We start from the raw sequence: 27,720 nt of genomic DNA, 5'->3' as shown, positions 1-27,720 counted from the left end.
TTTTTAATAGGCAAACAAAAAGGGAGGGGAGGAGTAGTTAAGTGGGCCAATACTTCGGAGGCTTAGACGCTGGGGGGTGTTAGCCTGGAGAAGAAAAGGAGGGAAAAGCAACCCAGAAAAGTTTCTGGGGTATTTGCTTGGCCTTTTTGTAAATCTTCAACTGCGCAACACCTTGGTAATCTATCGCTATTTTGTTCTTACTCAGTAAAGTTTTTGTCATTTTCAGTGTTCTTTATCTCAACTTTATGTTTGTAATGTACTTGCCTCTGCCCTTTTGATTCTGTTTCTTGATGTCTCTGATTGCTTATTTTGCTTTATTTTGTTTTGTAAGTAAATTGTTTATGATGATAATTTGTTGCATTTGGAAACATTTTTTCATTTTACCTCACAATATACTGATATTTGATTAAGAGTATCCCTTTTGTTATTTGTTTTATTGAAATTTTTAGTTTTTGTCAGGGAAATGCAGCTCCTGTTTTTAGAGTTCGTTTGTTCGAACTGCTTAGTTCAAATCATCAATTATAGTTGTTTCTTTTAAACAATACAATGACTAATTTCCTGCTGAATTTGGGTTGTATTGTAGAGATATGATATGGCCAAAGATTAATTTGTTTATTTGTTGATAGGACAAAAGTTTGAATATTGAATAACAATTTATCTTGTAGATATATATATACAAATTACTCGCTCGTTTTAAAAATGTGGTTTTTTTTGTAACGATTACATTATTCACATATCTCACTGCGGCACTATCTACCAATATATAGGAAAAAATGTTATTGTCTACTCAAATGCTATTGAATTTGTCTCAAAAGTATATTTCAAAATATTGATGTTTCATAATTTTAGTTATAGAAAGTCAAGATATTAATGGTAAAAACTAAAAGTTGTACCTTGACAAATATGGAAGTCAAATTGGAATAATTATTTGAGAACATAGTAAGTCCTGATTTAAATGAAACGTTAGGCCTTGGCACGGGGATTTAGGAAAAGAGAGGGATAGAGAGAAAGAAAAAGAGGGACCCATGTGATGAAGAGAGAGACATAGAGAAGTAAGTACCAAATATAGTTACGTTTCATTTATTTTGAGACGGCCTAAAATGGTAAGTGTTTCATTTTATTTAGAACGAAGGAAGTATAATTTTGCCAAAGATTGTTTTATAGAGGACAAAAACTATGTGATGGAAGATGTGATATATGCATCACCAGAAGTTGAGACAAAATGTTTTGTTTTTGTGGTGATGCTATATTGTTATCTTATGTTATGGAGATGTTTGGGGCTTTTTGAAAGGTGACAGCAAGATGGAAATTTTATTAGAAAAAATGGTGCATTCAGAAAACAATAACCTAATTATTTTGCTATGTGCTATTATACGTGTGTCTACTGTCTAGCAGGTTTTTCACTACAACAGAAATGAGAAGAATACTTGCAACAAAAAAATAAATCTTTGAAAAAGTTTCGAGTTGTATTAGTGGCACACTGGAATGTCTAATCAACTAGTTGCCTTTCTTCTTCTTTTTTCAGCTCCTCTTCAAACCTTTACATTGATATGTGCTTAGGTAAGCTGCTATGTATCCAAACAAATATAGAATATTGATAGAATTATGATTTAGTAAAGGCTTGATATATTCTTCAGTTTTCAAGCCCCAATTATCGTATGAATTAGATGGCTGAATGTTTTGAGGTGTGGCATGGGAACTGCTATGTAGGTTTTTGCTTATCGACAACTAAAATGTCAATTTAATAGGTTAGATACAGCTTGGACTCAAGGATCTCACCATGTGGGAGGAAAGCTGAAATTCTCTTTATATATTAGGAATTCTTGGGGTACTGTGTTACTTTTTTTGTTATTAACTTCTACCCCAGCCCCCAATCTTATGTCACTGTTGCTGCTTCTGAAGCTAAAAAGATACTGCTTTGGAATACTCTTGGACTCGTGTGTCTAATAGCTGCTATAAATCTCATTTTCTATCCTCATCCTGTTGTTGAAGAAATTTTTTATCAACAAATGTTTGTAGTGTTGAGCTACACCTTGGTATTCTGTAGCTGTATGCTCGGATTTGTTGGCTCATTAACGCTTGCCCTTCCTGAACTCCTTTTTGGTTTTCCCCCCTAGGACTTACTATCTCCAAATTCTATAAACTCCTACAAATCTCAAGCAATTCCAATTTCACAATGTAATATCCATGCAATGATTCAATCTAAGACTACTAATTCTTATGGATTTGCAGGCTTCTTTTACAATATTGTTGAATCAGCCTCTAATCTTATTTGCTGATGCAACTATCTCCTTCGGTTGCATTCTATAAAAAGTAAATTTCTGTTTTCAATTGGGTTTTCAGGTCCATTCATGAAAAAGTTAAACATGAGCCGAAGACATTGTCCATGTGTTCTCAGCACTCATGTAGCATCTAGTGGAGGAGTATCATGCAGTCGACTCAAAGGTCTGTGCTCATTACTTGCCTTTTATTCTTGTAAAGGCGTTTAATTTAGATCCACAGAAAAGGGTCTAAATATGTGATCCTAGTATCACTTTTATATTAATTTTACCTGCCTTTCACCCTTAAATGTTGAGAAATTGTTTGATTTAATTCTATTTCTTTGGAGTTGTACTTTAGTAGATCAACACAAAATCAAGAGTTGATGGGGTGGATTGGATTTAATTATTGTGATGTTCCTGAAAACCTGCTGTTGCTTTTGGCCATATATTGGATTTTATGACTCTCAAAATTGGTATGGGATCATGGGATGTTTCTAACTCTGGTTCTTCTACGGCACAATTACAGAATTTAGCGGTTTAAACTACTTGTCATCTGCTCTCCTTATAGCTACTGGTTACAAATGAGATATTGTAGCTTTTTATGTGTGACTGGATAAATGATACTCGGATGTGATACATAAAATGAGGAGGAAAAGGAGACATAGGTTCAGATTAATCCGATATCCCTTCCTTTCAAAATATAAATATGATGGTGATTATGTGGGACTTAGGGGATGAGTGAAACTCATCTGCTCATTTTCTTTATCTCTGCCAGGATATCCAATTCATTTTTTCCTGTCTAATTCTTTGTTATTTATTCCTTTCTTGCTTTATGCGAGTAAGCCCATAAAGTTAACCTCCATATTTAGGCTTTCATCATAGGGCTGCTGATTTTTTATTTTTTATTTTAAATTTTTGGTAGGGTTCTTGAAGGAAGAGTACAGACTACAATGCATTAGAAGGTAGAATTTGTTTAGTTGGAAATAAGATAGAACTTAGTAGTCATTTGATTGAGAATAGGTTGTAGTGTTTCCTAGGAAGTTGTTTTCCCCTTGAAATTTAATTTGTTAGGAAGTGCCAAAAGTTGTTTGGTTGATCATGGTAAGTTCTACTTTCCTAGAGCGATCTAGGTAAGCAACTTCTTTCATGTTGTGGGAAGAATAACTTTGTATATTTTTGCGAACCAAATACTTCACATTATTCTACTTTTTAGGAAGTCTTGTCTCCCTTGTTTTTTCATATCAACCAAACAAGTAAAGAATAATTGTGAAGATTGAGGATGAAGGAGACTTGACTTGTTAGTGTTAGAGTTATTTTAAGTAAATTCTTATTATGAAAAGTTAAATAATTGGTTATAGTTATTGTTGGTGATAAGATATAAGAGCTTCAATCCTAGGTACTCTATTTAGTTATAGTTTGTAATGTTACTATATAATTATGATGTAATTTGTGTAAAGAAAATTCAATAAGATATATTTCTCTTCCATATTATATTACATTATTCTACATAATTTTGTATTAGTGGTATCAGAGCCAAGTTATTTTTCCTTTAAAAGAGAGAAAAAGTGAGGAAAAAATATATTATTTCTTTCACACAATATTGTTGAATGGCTTCGGACACGAATTCCAGTTTTGTCCAAGCAACAATTCCTCGATTTGATGTGTTCATTATGATCATTAGAGCATGTTAATGGAAATGTTTTTGCGCTCAAAGGAATTTTGGGTTGTTATTGAGTCGGGAGTCCCGAAGCCAAAGAAGGCACTACTCTTACCGACAAAGAAAAAAAGGAACTTGAAGCTAGAAAGCTTTTGGATTTAAAAGCGAAAAATTTTCTATTTCACGCTATTGATTGATCTATCCTAGAGACTATTCTTTGTAAAGATACGTCAAAAGATATATGGGACTCAATGAAAAAGAAACATCAAGGCTCTGTAAGGGTGAAACGTGCACAACTTTAAACCTTAAAGTAATTTCGATACATTAAAAATGAAGGATAAAGAATATATCACAAGCTACTTTGCTCGTACTATGGAAATATGCAACAAGATGCGATTCCATGCAGAAAGTATGATAGAAACAGTCGTAGAAAAGATTTTAAGAACATTGACAAAAGACTTCAATTATGTCGTTTGTTCGGTTGAGGAATCAAAAGACATTGATACACTCTCAATTGATGAGTTGCAAAGCTTGTTATTGGTGCATGAACAAAAGATGAACAGAAGTTCACCTAAAGAAGATCAATCATTAAAGGCTTCTACCAATACCCTATTTAATAATTTCAGAGGAAGGGGTAGAGGAAGAGGAGATCGCGGATATAAAGATAATGGTAGAAATTATAAAACAAGTCATGACTATTCTCAAAACAGAATTAGAAATCAAAATTCAGATAAGTCAACTATTGAATGTTACAGGTGTCATAAATTTGGTCATTATGCTCTAAATGTTACACGAAGCTACCAGCTAACAAGGAAAAAGGAGAAAGTTCGAATTTCGTCGAAAATAAGGAATTAGGAACATTGTTGATGGCTACTCAAGATAACACTAAGTCTGATAGCGACATTTAGTATGTGGATACAGGTTGTAGTAACCACATGAGCGGATGTAAGTCATCTTTTGCACATTGAAATGAATATTTTCATTCCACTTTAACTTTTGGTGACTGCTCTATGGTAAAAGTTATGGGGAAATGTGATATTGAGATAAAAACAAAGAATGGTTTAATTGAAACAATTTCAAATGTAATGTATGATCAAGACCTTGAAAGTAATTTATTAATTGTGGGACAATTACAAGAAAAGGGTTATAAAATAACCATGCAAAAAGGCACTTGTGAATTTTTTTCGCCAACAAGAGGTTATATTATTGCAGTCATACCAATACCGATGAACTCTAATAGGTTGTTTCCTTTGAAGATTGAAGGTATTCATTCTTCCTTATTGGCTAAATTGGAATATCAAACATGGCTTTGGCATTTTCGTTATGCAAATCTAAGTTTCAGTGGACTAAAGACGCTTCAAGAAAACGAAATGGTGATAGGACTTCCTCATATCACAGCTCCCTCCCAAATTTGTGAAGAATGTATTTTTAGCAAATAACATCGTTCTTAATTTCCAAAAGGCAAGTCTTGGAGAGCAAAAGTTGTTTTGGAATTAGTACACTCAACATTGTGGTCCTATTGACTTCTCTTCAAAAGGTGGTAAAAAGATATGTGATTACCTTTACTGATCATAATTGAAAGAAATTAATTCCTTGATTTGAAAGAGATAACAACCTCAAGATATATAGTTATTACATGGCTAGAAATTAGGAACTAATTATGCACATTTCCTAAATACAAGACTAATGAAAATATTTTATATTTACATATATTCTAACACACCCCCGCAGTTGAAGCGGGAGGAGGATGAATGCTGAGAGTGTCCCTAAAATCTTCAAATAAAATCAAAGGAAGGCCCTTTGTAAAGATATCTGCTATTTGATGACGGCAAGGGACATGTAGTACTCGAACTTCACCACGGGTAACCTTCTCACGTACAAAATGAATATCCATTTCAATGTGGTTAGTACGCTGATGCTGAATGGGATTGTCGGATAAGTAGATAGCGCTCACGTTATCACAATACACCAAAGTAGCTTTGCGAATCAGACAATAAAGCTCCACAAGTATATTTCATAACCAACAAGACTCAGAGACGACATTGGCTACCCCTTATACTCCGATTCGGCACTAGACCGAGAGGGAGTAGTTTGGCGTTTGGAAGACCATGATAGCAAATTATCGCCCAAATATACACAATAACCAGATGTGGAGCGGCGAGTATCACGACAACCACTCCAATCTGCGTCAGTATATCAGATGAGTGTAGGTGTGGAAGAAGGGTACAAATGTAGACCATACTCAAGTGTACCTTTAACATAACGAACAATGCGCTTGAGAGCATGCATATGTTCCTCCATAGGTTGATGCATAAATAGACACACTTGCACTGCATAGGAGATGTGGGGTCCGGAGAAGGTGAGATATTGTAAAGCCCCGACTAGACTCCGATAATGAGATGGATCACTGCATCGATGCTCAGATGTGGCATTGAGCTTAGATTTAGTATCAACAGGAGTAGGGGGAGGTTTGCAATTAGACATACCAGCTCGCTTAATAATTTCCTCCGCATACTTTCGTTGAGACAAAAATAAGCCACCTCCATGACGAGTCACACCAATATACAAGAAATAATGCAATAACCCCAAGTCTTTCATAGCAAACACGGAGCCAAGAAGTGTCATAATAGACTTCCGAAGGGAAGTAGAGGAAGTAGTGAGAATAATGTCATCTACATAGAGAAGAAGATAAGCCACATCATTACCTCGCTTGTAGATGAATAGAGAATTATCACATTTGCTATTAATAAAGCCAATCTTTGCAACATAGTGAGCAAACCGGTGATACCAGGTGCTTGGAGCTTATTTGAGACCATATAAAGACTTCTTCAGGAGACACACATGATTATGATATCTAGAATCACGGTAACCTCTAGGCTGATGCATGTACACAATTTCATTTAATTCTTCATGTAATAAAGCATTCTTTACATCCAATTGATGTAAAGGCCACCCCTTAGAAACTGCCAAACTGAGCACTGTATGTATAGTATTCGGTTTAACCACCGGACTAAACGTTTCTCCACAAGTTTTCCTATCACCTACAAGACGAGCTTTATACCTCTCAAAAGAACCATCAGATTTTTTTCTTTATGAGCAAATATCCACATAGATCGAATAATATTAGCATTAGGAGGACGAGGCACTAATTCCCAAGTCTTATTGTTAATTAGAACATTAAATTCATCATCCATAACCTGTTTCCAATTCGGGTCACGGAGGGCCGACACGGGATTTTTAGGAAGAAGAGAGCGGTCAACTTGTGTAAGAAGAGAGAAAACCTTTTTGGGTTTTCGAATTCCATGTTGACTCCTAGTGACGGGCCTTGAACCAAGAGTGGAATTAGGAGGGGGATTGGGAGCATTTGTGGATGGTTGATGGGTTAGAGAGGGAGAAGATGGGCCTGGTGAGAGGGACGGACCAGATAGGGATGATGGTGGGCGAAGGAGGGGGAGGGGGGCTGTTGGGCGAGAGACGCAGGCCTGGGGGTCGCTGTTCGGCTGTTCGCGTGAGGCGAGGAGGGAGGATTGCCATTGGGCTGTGGAGAAGCTATGGGCCCACGCATCACACTTGGGTCAGCATTGGGAGGACCATTAGGCTGTGGAGTGTGAGGTGTTTGGGCTTGGGGAATGGATGGCAAATCCAAAACAGAACATGGACTAAGGAAATCATAAGAAGTAGAATGAGGAGTATGAAGAGAAGTAAATGGAAATTTGTTCTCATCAAATATGACATGTCTACTAATAATGATTTTTCGGTAAGAGAGGTCATAACACTTATACCCCCGTTGATTTGGTGGATAACCCAAGAAAACGCATGGTATGGAGCGGGCTTGAAGTTTATGAATCGTAGTGGAAGGATAAAGTGGAAAGCATAAACACCCAAAAACACGGAGATGAGAGTTTGACGGCTCTTTATTGTAGAGAAGTTGGAGAGGCGAATGATATGCATACATCTTATTCGAAAGAACATTGAGGAGATATGTGGCCATTTGAAGAGCATGATGCCAAAAAGTGGACAGGAGAGAGGAATGAACAAGAAGACTACGAACAACATTGTTTATCGTATAGATTTTGCGTTCCGCTTTACCATTTTGAGAAGATCTATATGGGCAAGATAGGCGAAAAGATAAGCCATTATTTTTACAAAATTGCCAAAAAGATGCATTATCAAACTCCCTACCATTATCACATTGTATATATTTAATGTCCCGTTAAGATTGTTTGCGGATATAAGCTCTAAATTGTAAAAAAAATAGAGTAAACTTGCGACTTTTTAGACATTGGAAAAGTCCACAAATAATTGGTATAATCATCCAACACAACAAGATAATAACGATGACCCAAAGAACTTAAAACGGGAGATATCCAAAAATCACAATGTATAATATCAAATGGCATCAAAGTACTAGAAGTATAACTAGAAAATGGCAATTTCACGTGTTTTCTGAGAGGACACAAGTAACACATATCTAAAGAGTCAATTTTATTACATTGAATAGGATTTTATGCCTAAGAGACGCCAAAATGGAAGACCCCGGATGACCCAAACGAGCATGCCATAAGGATGGAGCAAGAGCAACAAAAGTTGAAGGAAGAGTGGCTTGATGTTGGTGTGTGATGATTGGATAGAGGGTACTCCGACTCTCAAATCTCATGATTTGCCTCCCTGTCCGAAAATCCTTCACAGAAAATCCAAACGGAGCAAATTCATTAGAAACATAATTACCATTAGTGAATTTGCGAACGGAGATCAAATTTTAAAGTTTGGGTGCATGAAGGACATTTTTGAGAGCTAAAGGAGGGTTGGGGGGGGGGGGATGACAAATATGAATCACCATAACCACGAATTGGAATACTTCGGCTATTTCCGACTACAATACCATTTAAATTGCTCGAATTAAAATAAGATGTATTTGGGTGTATTGTTTATGCCCATGTTCCAGATATTCAAAGAAAGAAACTCGATGACAAAGGTGAAAAATGTGTCCTTTTGGGAGTAAGTGAAACTTTGAAGGCATATAAATTATATAATCTTTTTACACAAAAGATAAAAGTTAGCAGAGATGTTGTATTTGATGAAGAAAGTACATGGAATTGGAATGATAAGTCATTCTATTCCATTAACTTTAGATGATGATATTGAGGATGGACCAATAAAACAATTGCCTTCACATAATATCGAAGAACCAATTGATGCATCTAAAGCTTCACCAAATGTTAGTGAAGATTCGCAAATCAGTCATGCTGAAAATGAAACACGCCGTAGTCGTAGAAGGCTGGCATGGATGAAAGATTATGACATAACAGGAATAGATCAAGATGAAAACTCTATTTTTTCATTTTGCTTTATTTGCAGATTGTGATCGTACAACATTTGGTAGAGCTATTAAAGAGTCTAAGTGGCGTAAGGCAATGGATGATGAGATAACATCTATTGAAAAGAATAATACTTGAACACTGAGGTGTGAAGTGGGTTTTTAGAACAAAGTTGAACAAAGACGGTGAGGTAGACAAGTACAAGGCACGATTAGAAGCTAAGGGATAATAAGCAACAATTTGGGGTTGATTATACAGAAGTATTTGCTCTGGTAGCAAGACATGACATGATAAGAATGGTAGTATCCTTGGCAGCACAAAATTCGTGGCCTATTTTCCGGCTAGATGTCAAATCGCCGTTCTCGAATGGGTACTTGGAAGAACAAGTGTAGATTGATCAACCACAAAGTTATGTTAAGGTCGGAAAAGAAGAAAAGTTTTATAGATTAAAGAAAGCTCTATATGGATTAAAACAAGCCCCAAGAGCTTGGTATAGTCGCATTAAGACTTTATTTCTTAAATCTGGTTTCGCAAAATGTCCATATGAGCATACTATGTTTATTAAGATTGGAAAAGAAGGAAAAATGCTCATAGTTTGCTTATATGTTGACGACCTCATTTTCACTCGAAGCGTTAAAGAGGAAACATTTCAAGAATTTAAAAGGTCCATGATGGAAGAATTTGAAATGTCTGATCTTGGATTAATGCACTATTTTCTAGGCATATATCGTTCAATCAGTTCAAGGAATATTTCTTTCTTAGAAGAAATACAGGAGGATATATTGGAGAAATTTCAGATGAAGGATTGTAATCCTGTAAGTACTTCAATTGAATGTGGAATGGAGCTACATAAAGACATACATGGGAAGAAAGTTGATGGTATGCTTTATAAACAAATTATAGGCAATTTAATGTAATATTCAGTAAGCCTAATTAGTTGATACATGGAAAATGCGACGGGATTACATTTGTTAGGTGCTAAAAGAATTCTTTGCTATCTACAAGTAACTCAATACTTTGGATTATACTATAAGAAAGGCAATAAGTCCAACATGGTTAGTTATACTGATAGCGATTATGCATGAGATCAAGATGACAGGAGTACTTCTGGTTGGGCTGGGACATGCCGGCCAAGATTCTGGTTATGTCTTTTTGTTCGGTACAGGCGCTAAATCTTGGTCATCGAAAAAGCAGCCCATTGTTACTTTATCTAGTACGGAAGTAGAGTTTGTTCAGCTACAACTTGTGCTTGCCAAGCATATGGTGAGAAAATTTTAAATGAGCTAAAGTTCAAACAAACTCGACCTACTAAAATATATTGTGACAACACCTCAACTATTAAGCTGTCAAAGAATTCGGTGCTAAATAGAAGAAGTAAGCACATTGACGTTAAATACTATTTTTTGAGGGATCTATGCAATGATGGAATATTTGATCTTATACATTGCAAGAGCGAAGATCAACTTGCAGACATATTTACAAAAGCTCTTAAATGAAATATGTTTGTGAAACTCAGAAATTTGTTGTGTGTTCATTCTTTAGACACTAATAAAGTCTAAATTGATATTGTACCATTATCGATTTGTGGGAGGCAATTGTTAGAGTTTTAAGTAGATTCTTATTATGAGAAGTTTGTAATTGGTTATAGTTATTGTTGGTGATAAGATATAGGAGCCTTAATTCTAGGTACTCCATTTATTTATAGTTTGTAATGTTACTATATAATTATGATCTATTTTGTGTAAAGATACTTCAATAAGATATATTTGTCTTCCATATTATATTACGTTATTTTACATAATTTTGTATTAGTTAGAACATAATGGCTAATGCTAATGTTCCTAGTATAGCTATATTTCAGAATTTCTTTTAGAGTAATTGAGTCAGCATGAAAGATCTTTAACCTTCTTTGTCTTTTTTTCCTGCCATCCTGATTTGAAACACTAACATTCCCTTTGTAAGCCCTAACAAATGACAAAATGATCATAAACCTTAGGGTAATTTTTGGTTAGGGAAGTTCCCTGTTAATGTCAATGGAGATGCTTGCCCATCCCCATCCCTAACAAAATTTTTTTACTATCCATTACCCCTTTGGAATGTGGCATCAAGAGGCTATTGAAATTTATAAAGAAAAACACATCTTTGGATCAAACTTATATTACCATGAACAATGGCATGTTTTTGCAAAATTACCATAAAAATCATTACTAGTTTACTACTATAACCATTTATTATCGCTTGCCAGACGAGCCAAACATGCACTATATAGTAATGTTAACGGGTAAGTTAGTAACTTGGAGGGTATGAATATGACGCAGTATGAAAGTTTTACTGTGTAAGGGTGTTTATTTTTTCTGGATGCCTGGTTTGTGTCTTACATTTAAATCACCTGGCTAACAGCTGCCTCAATCAGAGTTGGAGAAGCCCTTTATCAGAATTCAGAAGCCCTTTCCATTAGCGGGAAGCTTGTTTTTGATTAGGATTGATTGGGTTTTTCCTTCTCTACTATTATGAGCACTTCGTTAGGATCCAACTGTATTAGGCCAGGTTTTTAAAAAGGCAATTGCAATGCCTTATGAAAATCACACTATTTGTGCAACTTATATGTAGCATATTGCGTATTTTGAACAATGAAAATGGAGATAGAGAGTTATACTCAGCACGCATCAGTTTTCTTTTGTCTTCTCTTTTTTTGAGAAACAAGGACCGCATTAGTTAAATCGGAATATAAGAAGAGCGAGGTTTCCCCACATTAGATTTTACAGGCGAGTTAAAAAGGTTGCTCGATGAGTTTGAAGGTTTATCAAGCAAAATAAACAAGTGCAAAACACTATTTTAAATGTTTGTTGGTATTGGATGTTTGATAAACATAGACGATGTCATATTTTTCTTTACAGGAACTTTTCGAACAATTTTCCTTACATGTTATTTAAGTTTTATTCGATGTATTGCACAATTTAGCTTCCTATTTGCTTTTGCACGCAAAGCGTGCATACAAAGCTAGTTTCATGAAAACCAGGGGAGGGGACTGCAAAAAAAAAAAGAACCACACCTTGTTTTCCTTTGCCAAACTTGCTAGTGCATCCGCCACCTAGTTTGCTTCCCTTCCCTCATACTGAATTTTACTTCTTGGCATTTGTAGGAGAAGATCCCTGGAGTTCATTTTTTGACTTTAGTTTGTATCTTGTTTATGGAATGTTGACTATGCTAGTCACTGCTTTTGCACAGGAGAGGATATAGTTTTCTTAAGCTTCCTTTCTTTTTTTTTTTTTCAAATTCAAGTTAGGCCCTGTAAGATAGCTTAAGCTCGGCTTCAAGGGGATCTATTGAGTAAGATCTGAATACACATCCCTCAACCAAATCTCCCATGTAATATCTATAAACTGCTGTTGCGTAGATTCATAGTCAAAGGAGCCATCTGTGTTGAATTTCAAGGAGTTTAAAAGTGGAGGTGTCCACTTAGGCGGGGGGGGGGGGGGGTTTCAGATGGTTATGGGTATAGAACTATTCAGTGGCAGTCCAATAGGAGTTTTAAGGACACGAGATGGAAGTTTTTTCTGTTGAAGACCTGGAGTATCTATGGAGCCAAAGATGCCAGATAGCAAACGAGAAGAGGTCATTTTCATACACACAGATTTGGCATAGAGTTCTATTCGGCAGATGTTGGATTTAATTCAGTCACAGAATTGGGATTAGTATCCAGAGGGGTAGTGGTTAAAGCCCAGAATTGCACGGCTCTAGGGCAATATCTACAGATGCTTCAAGTAATGAATGAGTATCCTGTGTTGTTTGACAGAAGGAACACTTTGGAAAAAGCTCTTATGTGTTATTACTGGCCTTTGAAAGTAAGACATGCCAGAGTATTTGGATAGTCCGGTAATGCCTTACGGACAAGAGATAGCCATTTATATGAAGCCACATAGATTATCTGAGATCCAGCATTTTAGATTAAATAATGGTTTATCTGACTATCTCAGGGCACAAGTCTGTGAATTCAGGTTTGATTTATCAGTTGCGCATTAGTCAAATGAATGTCCTTCATTGTCCTCCGTTTTCTCCAGAGTTCCAGATTTTGGTATCCGTCATCAGCCTGTAACATCAAGTTTTAATGAGAATGATGGTGTTCTCACCCTTAAGTGGCAAAGTCCTCGTTTTCTACTTAGCAGAAACAAGTGGTAGTTGTTTTTAGTCAGCTGTAGCTTATGATTATTGGAAAGAAGACAGGATGGGGATGGGGGGAAATATATATTTTTTTTCCATCCATTGGAACTCCTCAAACTGCAAATTTTCATATAGCCTGATTTTTTGTCAATAAGTTGGGCTATGTTACTCGAACCCTTCATTTTACTTCAGTACCCGTGTTGGATTCTTGACTCTCTCACATGGGTGTGGGCACTTCAACACTTCAATGAGGCCAAAATCATGGATTTTATTCATAATATAGTTGAATGAGACACTTGGACCACTCTAATTTGCAGTACAAGATAGATAAGTGACATTTGCTGCGTAAGTTTGTTAAAGTATCCCGAAAGTATGCCATTTGCATGCAACAAACGCCTTCATTGAGATTGCAGTCCTTAAAAGTGTTTAACGAACTAGGTAACATTATCACTGACTTAGACATACCCGTGTCGAATACTATTACTCATGTCCAAGTAACATAGGTTGTGGGGTACTCTCCATCCAGATCAATCTCTTCTTAATTCGCTATGTCTCATATATAACTTGTGTTTTCGCATGGCATCCCTCTTTCCAATTTTTTTTTTTAATAAATCTCCCTGTGCTGTTTGGCATGATGATCTTTTTATTTTCATCTTTTTCTGTACAAATACTGGAAGATTTAGTTTAAGAACATGCCTCTTTCAGAGTTTCTCCATATGTGCTGTACGACAATCTTTTTGACTCCATCCTGTACAGGTTTACAGCTTATGAATACACAGAGGCAGCGATCAGAATGTTGTGCTTTTAGCAGTGTCTTTGATTCATTGTGATTTAAAACTCTGTAGTTTCCGTATCTTCATCATCCATGTCATGAGGTCAGTACTGTTGGTGTTGCATTTAATTAGAAATGGAGCTCAAAACTTCAGGTATATGTTAAAGCCCTATTTTAGTTGAACATCATTTTTGGAAACGAACATGGCTTCTAGATCCATATGACTCTTGCTTACTGCTGTTCATGCATTTGTTTCTGTATATAGTGTGTATTGAATTTTTTTTCTTTCTCCGGTTGACTTACTGGTTTTGTAGTGTTATTCTTTTTTCGAGAAGAGAATTTATAACAAGAGTACATACAAAGTAATAGTAGTAAGCCTAGTAACATAATCTAGAGGACCAAAGGCCTCTAGTACAGAAAGTAATGATGGAGTGGATGTTAATCATGCTGTGCATATGGCAAAAGGTCGGAAAAATTCGTGCGTCCATAATATAGTATCAGGATAGATTCACCCTTTTACCCATACATTTAAACAACCTATAGCCTCAAAAAGGAGAATCTTACATTGCAAAGCTTTATGCCTTTGTATATGTTCTGTCTAGGCTCATAGCATGTGGCAAAACAATAAAATGGCTCAATTTGGAGTTAAAATTTGCCACTGCTGATGATTGTGCATATCTGCATATCTTTTGCAATCGGACCAATAATAATGAGCAAGCTATTCCTGAAGGCTATTAGGGATCCTGCATTCATAGTGGTGGATCCTTGTTACCAAAGATCTTAAATTCTACATGAACTTAATTTTATTGGTTTATGTTGAACTTTCCTACATAGAACTTTAATATCCAGAAAACATCCAAAAGGGTTAAAAGTGAAGTGTCTAATATGATGTCACAAATATATGGTCAATCACACACAACAAAAGATGTTTGTAGCTTGATCCTATCTTGATGACTTGATCTATTAAAGGAATTGATCTAGATCATTTTCTAGTATATTAGATAATTGTTTTCTTGGAACACGAGGTCTGTTATAGGTTAGTTGGTAGAGTTAGAAGAAGTGAGGATGACACGAGTTTAGATTTATCAGGCCTTGAGGTATAAACTGTTTTATTCATGACAACATAAGAGTAGAAAAGAGTTGATATTTGTTATTGATGATGATTGATAGGCTAGTCTTACATAGGCACATGAGAGTAAAGATCGTGTGTGATAGAGAGAGTATATATAGTTAGAGTATGTGGTGCCTCAGCTTGGTTTAGTTGGTATGTTATATAGTTAGAAGAAGTGAGGATGACACGAGTTTAGATTTATCAGGCCTTGAGGTGTAAGCTGTTTTATTCATGACAACATATGAGTAGAAAAGAGTTGATATTTGTTATTAATGATAGGCTAGTAAACGACGTAGTAGAGTTGTATAGGCACATGAGAGTAAAGATCATATGTGATAGAGAGAGTGTATATATAGTTAGTGTATGTTTTTCCTCAGCTTGGTTTAGCTGAATCTCTTAAACATTAGTTTACGGAGGATTTAGATGAGATGGTTCAAGGTACTCCTCACACAGAGAAACTATTTATCGGGGAGATTTAAATGGACATGTAACGGGAAATTGCAGTGGTATTGAAAGTGTTCGTAAAGGGTTTTTGGATATGGAAGAAGTTTTGAAGTGGGAGAGTCCATAGATTTTGGATATGGAAGAAGCAATGTAGGGAGAGAGACCATTTTAGATATTACTCAGGCATAGACTTGAACCTTGCAAGCACATGGTTTAAGAAGTGGGATACACATTCAGTGGCATATAGTGACCTTTTGAAGTAAACAATGCAACAAAAATAGACTTTCTCTTAGAAAGGAGCTCAGATAGGTGTAGCTGCCTAAACTGTAAGGTTATCCAAGGGAAAGTGTATCCTTTGTTGCTCGGTCTCTTTAATTCACCTCAAGTATCCGTGTCGGATCTTCGACACTCGGACATGGACGTGACACTTCATTTTGGGCCAAAAATAGCAGACACTTGGACACGTACCCGTGTCGGACATGGGTACTCGAGTCCGAGTAACATAGAGTGTAGCTACTCAACATAGAATTCTAGTGCCAGATGTTCGAGGCAAGTTTAAGAATAATAGATGTTAATAAGATGGTGAAGTTTAAATGAAGGTAATGGTAAAGTTTATACCCACAAAGTGGGGTGATTGGACCTTAGCACAAGATCTTCGACTCTAATTGCACGGAAGATTGAAATTTGTATAACTAGAGTAGCCTAGGAGGACCTTGGAGAATCAAAGGGAAATACACTTATTTAGAGGGATACAACGTTGTTGAATATGTACGTAGAAACAATGATTAAGAATAAGAACGCTAAGGTTAAGATTTTAAGAAGCTATCTGAGTCTGACAAGCAATTTTAAAGGTATATAAGGACGTCTACAAAAATCAAGACTCGCGGTGAAAAACTAATCTGTAAGTTAGCTAAGATAAGGCAACTGTTGAGCAATGGTTTATCTGTGTGTAAATGATATTGTGAAAGATAAAAGCAAAGGATCCCGGTTTAGCATAGAGAAACTAAGGATAAAAGCTATTTAATGGAAGTCGAATTAATAGCTATATGCGGGAACTTAAGTGCGATTATATACGCAAAAATCCAGAAAATAATGGTAGACATCGAAAAGAATGAAATTTACAGTTTGCCGAAATGGTCTCCCTATTGAAGTTTGGTGATGCATAGGGAAGGTTCGTATTGATTGGTTATAGACTTATTCAACAAGATTTGGAGGACAGATAAGATCCCACAAGATTGGAGAAAATTCGCATCACTACCAATTTATAAGGGCTAAGGAGATGTCCTCACCAAGTGCTGAGATGAGAACTTTTGCTCAGTTACAAATTGACAACAATATATTAAAGGAGAGAGAATTAAGGAAGAAGAAGAAATAAAGGTGAAATAGAAGGATATGATTGTATTCCTTTGAGCACAACTAAATGGTTACTAATCTGCCCACTTTCAAGAGGTAGGTACTCTTCAAGGTATCAAACTTCTTAGAATTTTCCGGATAATCACGCTTCTTCAAGGTAATGTTGGAATTTAGAGTATAAGATTAGTAATTTCATGATGTATTAATTGAGTAAATTGGTCATGGTGTTTTACTCAAATGATACATGTAATATACAATGTGGCTGTGAAGTGAATGCTTGTGTGGCTAAGCCTCGCACAAGCTATACACAAGCACAAGTAACAAGCTCAAGTAATACGCAAGCAAGAAGAAGGGCACGCAAGCAGGAAGAAGGGCAGCACTGCACTGGTCGCGACTCGCGACCTGGGTCGCACCTCGCGACGCTGCCCAGGTCGCGACTCGCGACACTGATCTCGAGTCGCGAAGCTCCTTCTGTTTTTCTTGCGTTTTTGCGTGGCTTTGCAAATTGACGGTTTGTCAATACATTGTTTCGGTTTCTAAGAAATAATGGGGCACTAGTATATATATGAAACATGTCATATGATGAAGAATAATGAGAAAAACAACTTCTTCTCTATTACATACAAACTTGAAAGGAAATTTAACAAGTTCTTCATCTTCACAAATACTCACAAATTCATTTTCAATTTGATAGTGTTCATAGTAAGCGTGACCACTATTGTTTTTCTTCTTTGTATCTCGAAGGTGAATTCCGTGATACCCGTGCTTTACGAATAGGGTCGGAATATTACTTTTGGGAAAGTGATCCACGCCTAGAAGAATTGTTCATCTTGTGACTCTTGTTCATTTCGTAATTTATTCTAACAGGTAACAAGCTTCTTAGAATTATTTTCTCCTCTTAGCATACTTCCTTCCAATGCACAGTCTAATACTGTTTTAGGATAGTCCCAAAACACCCCTGTGTGTCCCATTATCTACCTAACTACCTATGCAATGACAGGTATGTCCTTCCTTCTTTTCCAGGTGCATGTGAAAAAAAACAGGAGGGTTGGTTCAATTCTATGCAGTGAAAGCTCGATTGAATGATGCACTGGTAAGGGTGGTGAAGGTAGTATGGAGATTTTAGAAGAAGTTGGGGGACCGAAAGATGACCTGGATACAGAGTGTTAAGAATGATGTGCGTAGTTGTCTCCTAAAGTAATTCCAAGAGGAAAGGCAACCTGCGTGAAAGAAAGAACATAATCCATGAAAGTCCGACACTAGTGTTATTCATGCCAACCTAAGAACATAACAATAAAGCTAATAAACTGTGGAAGTTTTAGTTTCTTATTTCTCCTTATGTTCTCCAAGTCATTAAAAAGAAAAAGGCATTAGGCATTCTCTTATGCGAATTACAAATGCCAGAGACAATTTTCATTGAGCACATCTCTATAGTCCTAAACTCATTAGTTGGTTAACTTTTCTAAAACCACAATCCATGCTTAGGTCTTCTCAACTTTCTTCCCTTGCCTCTGCGCATCATATAACCTAAGTATCTTCTTCTGCTGTATCCAAAGAAATGTAGCCTTCACTAAATCTCCAGAAAAGTTCTGTATTTGAATCAAGTAGTTGTAGAAAGCATAGTACGAAGTACTCGTAAGAAGTAAGAACATTGTCAAAATCTCATATGAGCTTTACCAATCACTAGAATAATAGGCCTGAAATCCCTCACCGTTATAGTGTTTTTTCTTTTATGAAATAAGAACAATGAAATTGAAATTTGTATTTGACTCTCTAGCTCTTTAAGCAAATTATCTGTTATAAATACCAATCTTTGGAGAAGACAGTAGCAAGACGAGCACTAAAATCAGCTTGTCTAAGCAAAAAACAATAGTCATAGCGTTTATCTGCTGGAAGTTTTGGTGTTTGCTGATAAAGGAACTTTGTTTCTGGAATAGGAGCCTCAAGATTTCTATTGTAATGGACAGTTTGCTTAAAATGAACTGCTTGTAGTTTGCAGAAACACAGTAGTAGAGTAGTAGTAGCCACGTTTGTTATAAAGTGAGATCATTTTTACTATTCCAACTTGCTGTCCTGCAAGTGACAACATTTCAGGGCTGTATTATGTGCCTCTGGTTTAAATCTGTAATATGGCTATATTAAACAATCAGCCGATTATCTATAAGTAAGTTGCACTCCTATTTGAGAATTAGACTGTTTCTAATAGTGGTATTCAGTACAGTAGCTCACCTATATCTCTTATTACAACCATTCTTCAACTCACCTATAGTTAATCCTTCCGACTACCTGTCTAACACGAGTTTTCTATTTTATCAGTTTAGTTGCAGGTTCTTGGGTCTTCTGTCCTCATTTGATCCAATATCAGGTGTTTCTACTCGAGCTTTCCCCATATAGTTGAATTGTACACTAGCCCTACAATTATTGAAAAAATGGCATCGAGTTTGAACCTCTTGTCCGATCCGGAGAGTGAGTTGTCACTCCTCCATTACGCATTAACTAAAAACACATCACCAGAACGGGTTATTCTCCATATTTCTCCAGGTGTGTAAATTTTCCAGTGATTATCAGACTCTGTAGCTAAATTTGCCTGTACTCTTCTTATTGCGCAGTAGAGGTAAACCACTAACTTGTTCTCCTTGGCTTGAACCCTCATCTTGGCACTTGTTATTAGCCACTAGTTATCCACTACTATAACAATCATGTTTAAGACAAAAGAATCAATTCCTTACAGAAATAAAGGATCATTTTTACCCCGTCATTCTCAATCCAATCCCTGGACCACAAGAAAAAGGGCATGCCGTTATGCTTTATGGGAAAGAAAAACACTCCTCCTTTTGTATTTCATTGGTCCAGTTAATAAGCTGACTTTAATTAATATGCTCTAATCTCGGTGTCCCTAGATTAGGTTATGCTAATTCTTCTGTCATCTTTACTGTTCCATCTGTTGAAGTGATTGTTATAGAATAATGCGTTTGGTTCGTGTTCCATTCAGGATACGTATCTTAGCTCGACTAATCACTTATTTTAGTAGAAAAAAGCTTCAGTTCTGGTGGCCTCTTGTCATAATATGTTATCGTACAAAGTACACATATCCCATCTAAAACAATTGATGTTTAGTTTACCTACTTATCTGCAATTTGATTATTTCAAATCACTTTTGGCTAATATAACTCTTAGATTAGCCTTAAACTACATGTAAGTTTCTATAATCTTACCTATAACTTGTTTATTTATTACCTAACTTTCTGCATTACATTTGGAAGTACAAAAGTGCATGAAGTTCTCTTTGTATTGTTAGAACTATATGCTGAGAGTTTGAACCTTTTAAAGTAATTTGTCCATCTGTCACATTTTAGTCTCATGAATAATTAAGTTGCTTTTGAACTTACTGTGTGATTGGATTAGAGATGATTACTATAGAAGTTTCCAAACTCATGACGTAAAGTTTAATGTTTAGTGCATGATGTTAGTTGAGAACTGATCTAGGCATTACCTTGTGAGTGTGTGATTAGGTTAAGTTGCACTATAGGGTGATAAGGACCTTGCCTGATGATTAGGCATAGATAATATAATTAACGGTATATTGGTTTGGAATGAATGTGAATTTTCCATCCTACACCACAAGTGAGAGTATTATCAACTCAAAAGCTTACACAGAGTTTTAAGAATAAGAAAGCTAACACTTTATTTGATGTGGAAAATCAGAAGATTCATAGTAAGGGAAAAATCACGGTTTGAATTTTTTTGGAAGTAATAGTGTACTACAAATGATGAAAATCTCTATAATATAAGCCAAGGGAAGCTATGGAGTCCCCCTTTAAAAAGTCATTTTTGTCCTTAACTAAATATATATTTGGATATTCAAATTTTCTACAATATATTTTTTCCTAATTTAAAGATGTGGTCAAAGTTCTAATGATAAATTAAACTAAATAAGCATTAACAAAGTAACTTGACACAATGAGAAAAATGGTTATTTAATTTTAAGAAAATTACAAATTTAATTTGGCTATAAGACCTTATATCTGAATTTTTTCCTTGAATAATGCTAAAAAGGGGATTAATTCCCAAAATGTGCCACAAAATTTTTTATTTCCCTGCGTACCGTCCACGTAGGACGGCGCGCGAAATTTTTTTTTTTTTTAAAACTGCAGTAAAACCGCTACTCAGAGTAGCGGTTAATGCATAAAAATCGCTACTCAGAGTAGCGGTTATATTTAAAATCAACCGCTACTCTGAGTAGCGGTTTTCTTTAATGAACCGCTACTCTGGGTAGCGGTTTACAAGATTTTGGACCCGTTGTAAACCGCTACTCAGAGTAGCGGTTCATTAAAGAAAACCGCTACTCCGAGTAGCGGTTTATAAAAATCCCCAATTCAGACCTAAATCCCCCAATTTCCAAATTTACAGGTGCTCGAAATTTTTTTTCTCTCACAACCACTTCTCCCCCTTCTCTTGATGCCATTGCAGAGACTCATGAAACCACACCTAGCTCATCTACACCTTCACAAAAGAAGAAGAGAGGGTTTTAGAAGTTTCATTTATTGTTTATGTAGTTAGTTAACATTATTTTCTCACTCTAACTTGTAACTAAATTTTTTTTACATACATTTGAATGTGTATGAACTTGGTGATGAGTGATCAATGTGTGGCTTATATTTGGTGTTGTTGAATGGAATTTGGTGCTGGAATTGCAGGTTGGATAATGTTGAAATTGGAGTATGGATAATTGTTTGGAATTGCTGGAATTGCAGGTTGGATGTTTGTTTGGGATTGCTGGAATTTTTTTGGCTTTCTGGCAGTTGGCCAGTTATGTGGGAAACAATTAGTGAGTTGTGTAGTGGGTACAAAACCGCTACTCAGAGTAGCGGTTTAATGAGAATGAACCGCTACCTGGAATAGCGGTTAACCCGAGGGGGAAACCGCTACTCTGAGTAGCGTTCATACATTTAAACCGCTACTCTGAGTAGCGGTTTATGTGAATGAACCGCTACTCGGAGTAGCGGTTTTTGTTTGAAGTGAACCGCTACTCCGAGTAGCGTTTACCTCCGTTCAAAAAAAAAAAAAACTTTTTTTCGCGTGCCGTCCTACGTGGACGGTACGCAGGGAAATAAAAAATTTTGTGGCACATTTTGGGAATTAATCCCCTTTTTGGCATTATTGAAGGAAAAAATTCCCTTATATCTAAATGTTCATTACATTTTCTAAGCACTTGACATTAGTTTGTACAACAATAATTATAAATCACACTTCTAAAAATTATATTTAGATGAAATTTATTAAGAATATACCCCAAACAATTGGGGCACGCATTGCATGCGTAGAAGGCTAGTATGATATAAGGGTGACAATAAGGTTAAGATAAGTTAAGTTTAGAGTTAAGTTGGACCACTAAAACTTATTTTACAATTACAATACGTGTAGACATGGTCCAAACAGTTAACTCGGATATTGCTGAAATGAATTTATTTGAAGTTTTTATAGCTGGTTGGACTTAGTTAATCCTAAAATTACAAATTTACAATTTGATTAAACTGGAGCAACCAACCCTTATAGATGGAAAATGAAGGAGGACGAAGCAGCTATTTGATGGGCCTGTGACATGGGCCAGCGCCAAATTTGAGCATTGGGAACTGAGAAGTTGACAAGTTGCGGTTGGGCCCACGGAATTTCTAGAGCTAATGAATTGCTGTCACGTGGGAGCGTGGGAGAGGAAAGAAAGGAAAATTACTTATCGAAACCCAACAAATCATTAAACAGGGCACATGCAAGTACCTCCTTAGGGCATAGATTCTGACGTTCCTTGAGCGCACGTGCTCACATGCCTAACCCTATAAAGTTTTTTAAAAGGATAGATTAATAAAGGTAACTTAAGCTCTATGGGTTTCTGCTTATATTTAGAAATTAGCTAGGAGCTTCAATATCTTGAGTCTTGACTTCATGTGATTGAACTTCCCATGCGTTAGAAATAGAATGCCTTAAAGGACAAAACTATGTTATAGAGTATATAAGAGGGTAAGTTGTGATTGCAACTACAACATATGAATGTAGAATAAACTTCTTTACAAATCTAGGTTGATGTATATTCTCTAGTATAGAGCAAATGTAAATCATCCAAAATTGTCATTGATGATAAAAGAATCTAACACGACTGCGATGGAAATAACAAATAAGGCGCAATAATGGCTATTAGTCATGAAATTGGCTGACATGTTAGCTTCTGTAAAACAATTAAAGACGGAGTGAACAAACTCTTTTAGATCTACTTCACCGAATTGTTTTTAAAAATTTATAGTAGATCCATCTCTAAATATTACTTTATTTTTCATTTTGAATTGCTTGTAAAAAGACTCTGTTTTTTTCTTGAGGAAACACGATCCTTACTATATCGTACCACATTTCTTTTGCTTCACATGCAAAAAATAACACTGCATACTGTCCGCTCAATCAATATGATTATTGAAACACTAAATAAGGAAAATGGGGCAAACAAATGGAGATAGATAATATATAGATTGTTGATATTGGGGTAAATATTCTCCTCTATCTTTGGCCTATTGTAAAATTTAAGATATTAGTCATTACTCATGAGAGAAGATGCCTTGACTCTTGAGCTTATCTTGTCATTTGCTTATCATGGATTCTCATATCCCTTCCTGTGTTTCCTTATAAGGAGCCTTATTCGTTTAACTTAGTATACTTTAGGAGTATATCCTCTTTGCTTTGGTTGTTTTAAAATTACTATGTATTGGAACTTGCTTCTAGGCTGCAGCTTGACTTTGGCTGGTTGAGGTCTCGTGGATTTGAATGCTGAGATGCAAATTACTAGTATCTTTTATTTGTTTCTATCAAGGAATTCCTTAACATGATATTGTATGCTATTATAGTCACTTTTTTCTATTCTACCCATAGAAAGTTTTGCGTTGACCAGGCTCACAAAATGTTATTATGAACCCAAACCAAGTCATAAAAAATTGACTACATCAGAATAAATCGAGTATATCAAATGAAAAACTAACTATATCATAAAATCGATTATATCATATAAAAAAATTAACTATACAAAAGGTGATTATATCATATAAAAACTGACTAAATCAGGTAGAACTTATATATCAAGTAGAAACCTACTCTATCAAGTAGAAACTTAAGATATCAAATAAAAACGGACTATATCACGATACCTCGTTCACAAGAAGGTCCATTTAAGTTTTTCTTTTATTATTTTACCCTTTTTATTTAAAGCGGGGAAATGCATAAGTTTTCATCCCACCCTTGTTTCTCCTTTTTATAAGGGGGTTACTAAACACAGTATCACTTTACTAACGTAGTCCAAAAAATAATCCTTATTATCATATTCTTTCTAAAAAACCTTTCTCTCTCTGAAAAATATGTTCTCCTCCTCCTTTATAATTGTTAGAGGAAAAGAACTTCATAGAAAACTTAATTCACAAATTTTAATCTGATACTCAATAAACGATAATTTTGACTCAAACGAATTTCAATTTGGTGTATGTTGTTCATTTTTTTCGTTATTATGCATTGTCGGGCGATTATTATGCATCGGTTTGCCTTATTTCGTGCAATTTACAAGAACCCAATTACTCTATTTCGTACAGATTGAACGAAACAGTTTATTCTGTTTTGTGCAGATTGCACGAAACAATCTATTCTGTTTCCTGCAGATTGCACGAAACAGTCATGGGATCCAAACAAACCAAATTCGCAGCATAGGAGTAATTATGGAGCGTAATCTAGAAGAATTCATAAAGTAAGTTACAACAAAACTGAAAAAAATGCAGAAAATGTCAACAACAAATATAGAAGATGAACCGATTTGCTTCACTTCGTGCACTTTCCTCAAAAGTTAATATCTAATTCGCTTAAATTCGAACCTTCAATAATTTTTGTAGTTTCCTTCCAAATTATAATTTGCAATTTGTTGTTTGCTGTTTTAAAACCATGAAAATGGAGAAAGGAGGAAGAGAAATCACGAAAATGGAGGAAAGAATAAGACAAAACCACGAAAATGGAAAAAGGAGGAAGAGAAATCACTGAATTTGTTGTGTTTGTTATGGAGAAATCATTCGTAAATGGAGGAATTCTTAGAAATTAAATTGGTACAACCCTAAATAAAAAAACCAGAGAAATGGTATAGAGATCGTCGGTAGAAATTGGTAGATGGTGAACGGAGTTATGAGGGGTATCTAGGGTTGTATTTAGTAAAGTGAGGTTGCATTTAACAATCATGTTTTATGATTGTGCACTAATTTATCTTTTCAAGTTAAAAAAAACTAATAAGAATATATTTCAGTTTAGCAATTTATCAGATAAATATTTATAGATAGGAAATTACTTCAGATCTTTCACTAGCCTTCCGAGAGTTTGTGTCATAGTTGTGTCGGGCGTGAACCTAAAACAACAACAATTACTTCGGAAAATCTTGACTTATTTATGTCAGAAACCATAGCGAATGAATAGTTTGGACAAGAAAGAGGGAAGTGTTGGACACTTTGGAAACTAAGACTATGTGTTGTACACCATATTTGGATTTAATATATTTGAAGAGTTCGAGTAATATAGAGAATATATAATCAAGATATATATTTTTTGTTTGGTAAGATGAGAGGGACTCACTCTAGGGGGGAATATTGGGAATTCCTCATAAGAATCCCATGAAATTTGATCCCTATGCTTTAAAGATAAAAGATGAGAAGCGATATCACTACTACACCCCTAACGTCATGTATAATCAAGATACAAAAGGACACTGTAACATAGTATTGCTAAGTGTACTCTTATATACTTACGTCGATGTGCTAGTCCAAAGTATCTCTTTATGAGCAATATTCATATTCACTAGAGTTATAGGCTTTTATGCAAAGTGTACTAACTTAATCGATAGTTCTTATTTGCAAAAAATGGGAGTCGTGAAATAGAAGATTGAAGGTATAAATATAATGGCTGACATTATAAACCAGCAATTTTTGTCCCTTAAGATCTTAAAATCATTGCTTCATGAACTCTTGTCGCATAAAGAGATATCTGAGCTGGCTGTAGCTTCGATAAGGCAAAAATTACTTCTATCTCATATTATTGACCAAACTTATCATTAATACTAATAATTTATTATGTCTATTATTATTATTATTTATTGCGTTCCATTATGAAATAATAAAACTTGCAATTTTTATAATACAGTTGTCCGAGCATCATGGGTTTTGCTTTGAAGGTTGACATTGCAAAGCTTTCTAGACGTCATTGTGTTTGACAATATCCAGTTTTCAAGTATCATTAGATTCTATAGTATGAACCCTATGGATTACTCCATATTCCCTTTTTAGGTGTTACCTATTATATTGTCGTCATTTATTTTTCTATAATATTTGAAAAATGATGTATATAATCTTAAAAATAACGTATTGTACATTTAAATAGGCAGATTTACTCGGTCAAATGAGCAAAAAATAACTTGAAAATGAGTAAGTTTGAATTTAAAATGTTCGAAAAAATAAGCTGAAGGTGAGTAAGTCCAAATTTAAAATGTGCGAAATGAGTAAAAATAACTTTGAAATGGACAATATGGCTTTTAGAATGAGCAATATGGCTTTTAGAATGAGCACAAATTAGTTGTGGTTAAAGTTTTGAAATTACGCCTTAAAATGAAAATATTAATTAACATCATGAATTTGTGATACTCCCTCTGTATTTTTTTATCTTTCTCACTTAGAATCTTGACACTATTCACAAGTAGAGAGAATCTTTTAGATTTCTCTCGATATATAAGAAAAATATAGTCATGTGGGTCTTGTTTGATTCGTCTCAATGAGTACTTTATTAATATTCAATTATTATAATTTTTACTAATATGTAATGAAAGATATTTAACATAGAATAAGTGCATTGGCAAACGTGCAAAGTCAAAGTAGGAAAGATAAAAAAATACAGAGGGAGTACATTTTAGGACTTGCATTTAATATTTATCATTAATTAAATCCTTTGGACTAAATCTATCAAAACCTTAACATAGAATGTGTGGATGAATTTTTTTTGTTGTCGAGTTTTAAAATGTTCTTTTTTTCTCGGAAGAGATAGTATTATAGGACTAAGATTTTGTTTGAAAACGAATTTCTTTTTGTTTATACAATGATTCTTATTACGAATAATTGACTATCAAGACTCAAGATTAAAACTCATAATCAAAAAACAACTTTTATTTAGATACATAGGTAGTCATATAATATTTCTACGAATAATTTTTGGTGCATATTTCTACATATTAGTATATTACCCAAGATAAGGACAAAGATTTGCATGTTTGATCCCAAGATGGTCAAAAGTAGTATTGTTTTGAAATTATTGTGGTTAATTATAAGCCTTTTTGTTTCTTCTTAGTTGATGCAGGGATGACTGTTTGGGATTCAAAAAGGAGAGCAATCATCGGGGTTGCATTATTTAGTGACTTATATGGAGGTGTGTTACATCAGAACAATTTTAAACATTTCAGTCAAATTATCAGTTTGTAAATATTCCTTACTTTTTATTGGTGAAATAAATATTCCTTACTATTCATAGTAACATTAAACAAAATCTTTCAGAAGTGGGCATGTATATTAGTATATATATTTATATATATAAGAAGT

General features: G+C 35.1%; 1 long non-coding RNA gene across 6 annotated transcripts; it reads left to right on the top strand.

The window, feature by feature from the left end:
* On the top strand, window positions 1-27,668 carry LOC104892925 (uncharacterized). Of its 6 annotated transcripts, XR_007274503.2 has the most exons (5): window positions 1-175; window positions 2,344-2,445; window positions 14,154-14,272; window positions 19,394-19,691; window positions 22,634-22,991. It is a non-coding gene; the product is annotated as an uncharacterized LOC104892925 (long non-coding RNA). The 6 variants fall into 6 exon arrangements; XR_002039917.3 differs by lacking the exons at window positions 19,394-19,691; window positions 22,634-22,991 and adding an exon at window positions 27,473-27,668 and having other exon boundaries at window positions 12-175; XR_007274501.2 differs by lacking the exon at window positions 22,634-22,991 and having other exon boundaries at window positions 12-175; window positions 19,394-20,310.
* The last annotated feature ends 52 nt before the right edge of the window (window positions 27,669-27,720 follow it).

This window comes from Beta vulgaris, chromosome 5 (assembly GCF_026745355.1).
Source record: "Beta vulgaris subsp. vulgaris cultivar EL10 chromosome 5, EL10.2, whole genome shotgun sequence".
In the NCBI taxonomy this organism is placed as follows: domain Eukaryota; kingdom Viridiplantae; phylum Streptophyta; class Magnoliopsida; order Caryophyllales; family Amaranthaceae; genus Beta; species Beta vulgaris.
The sequence above is the reverse complement of the archived record's forward strand: the minus strand, read 5'-3'. Positions and strand labels throughout refer to the sequence as shown.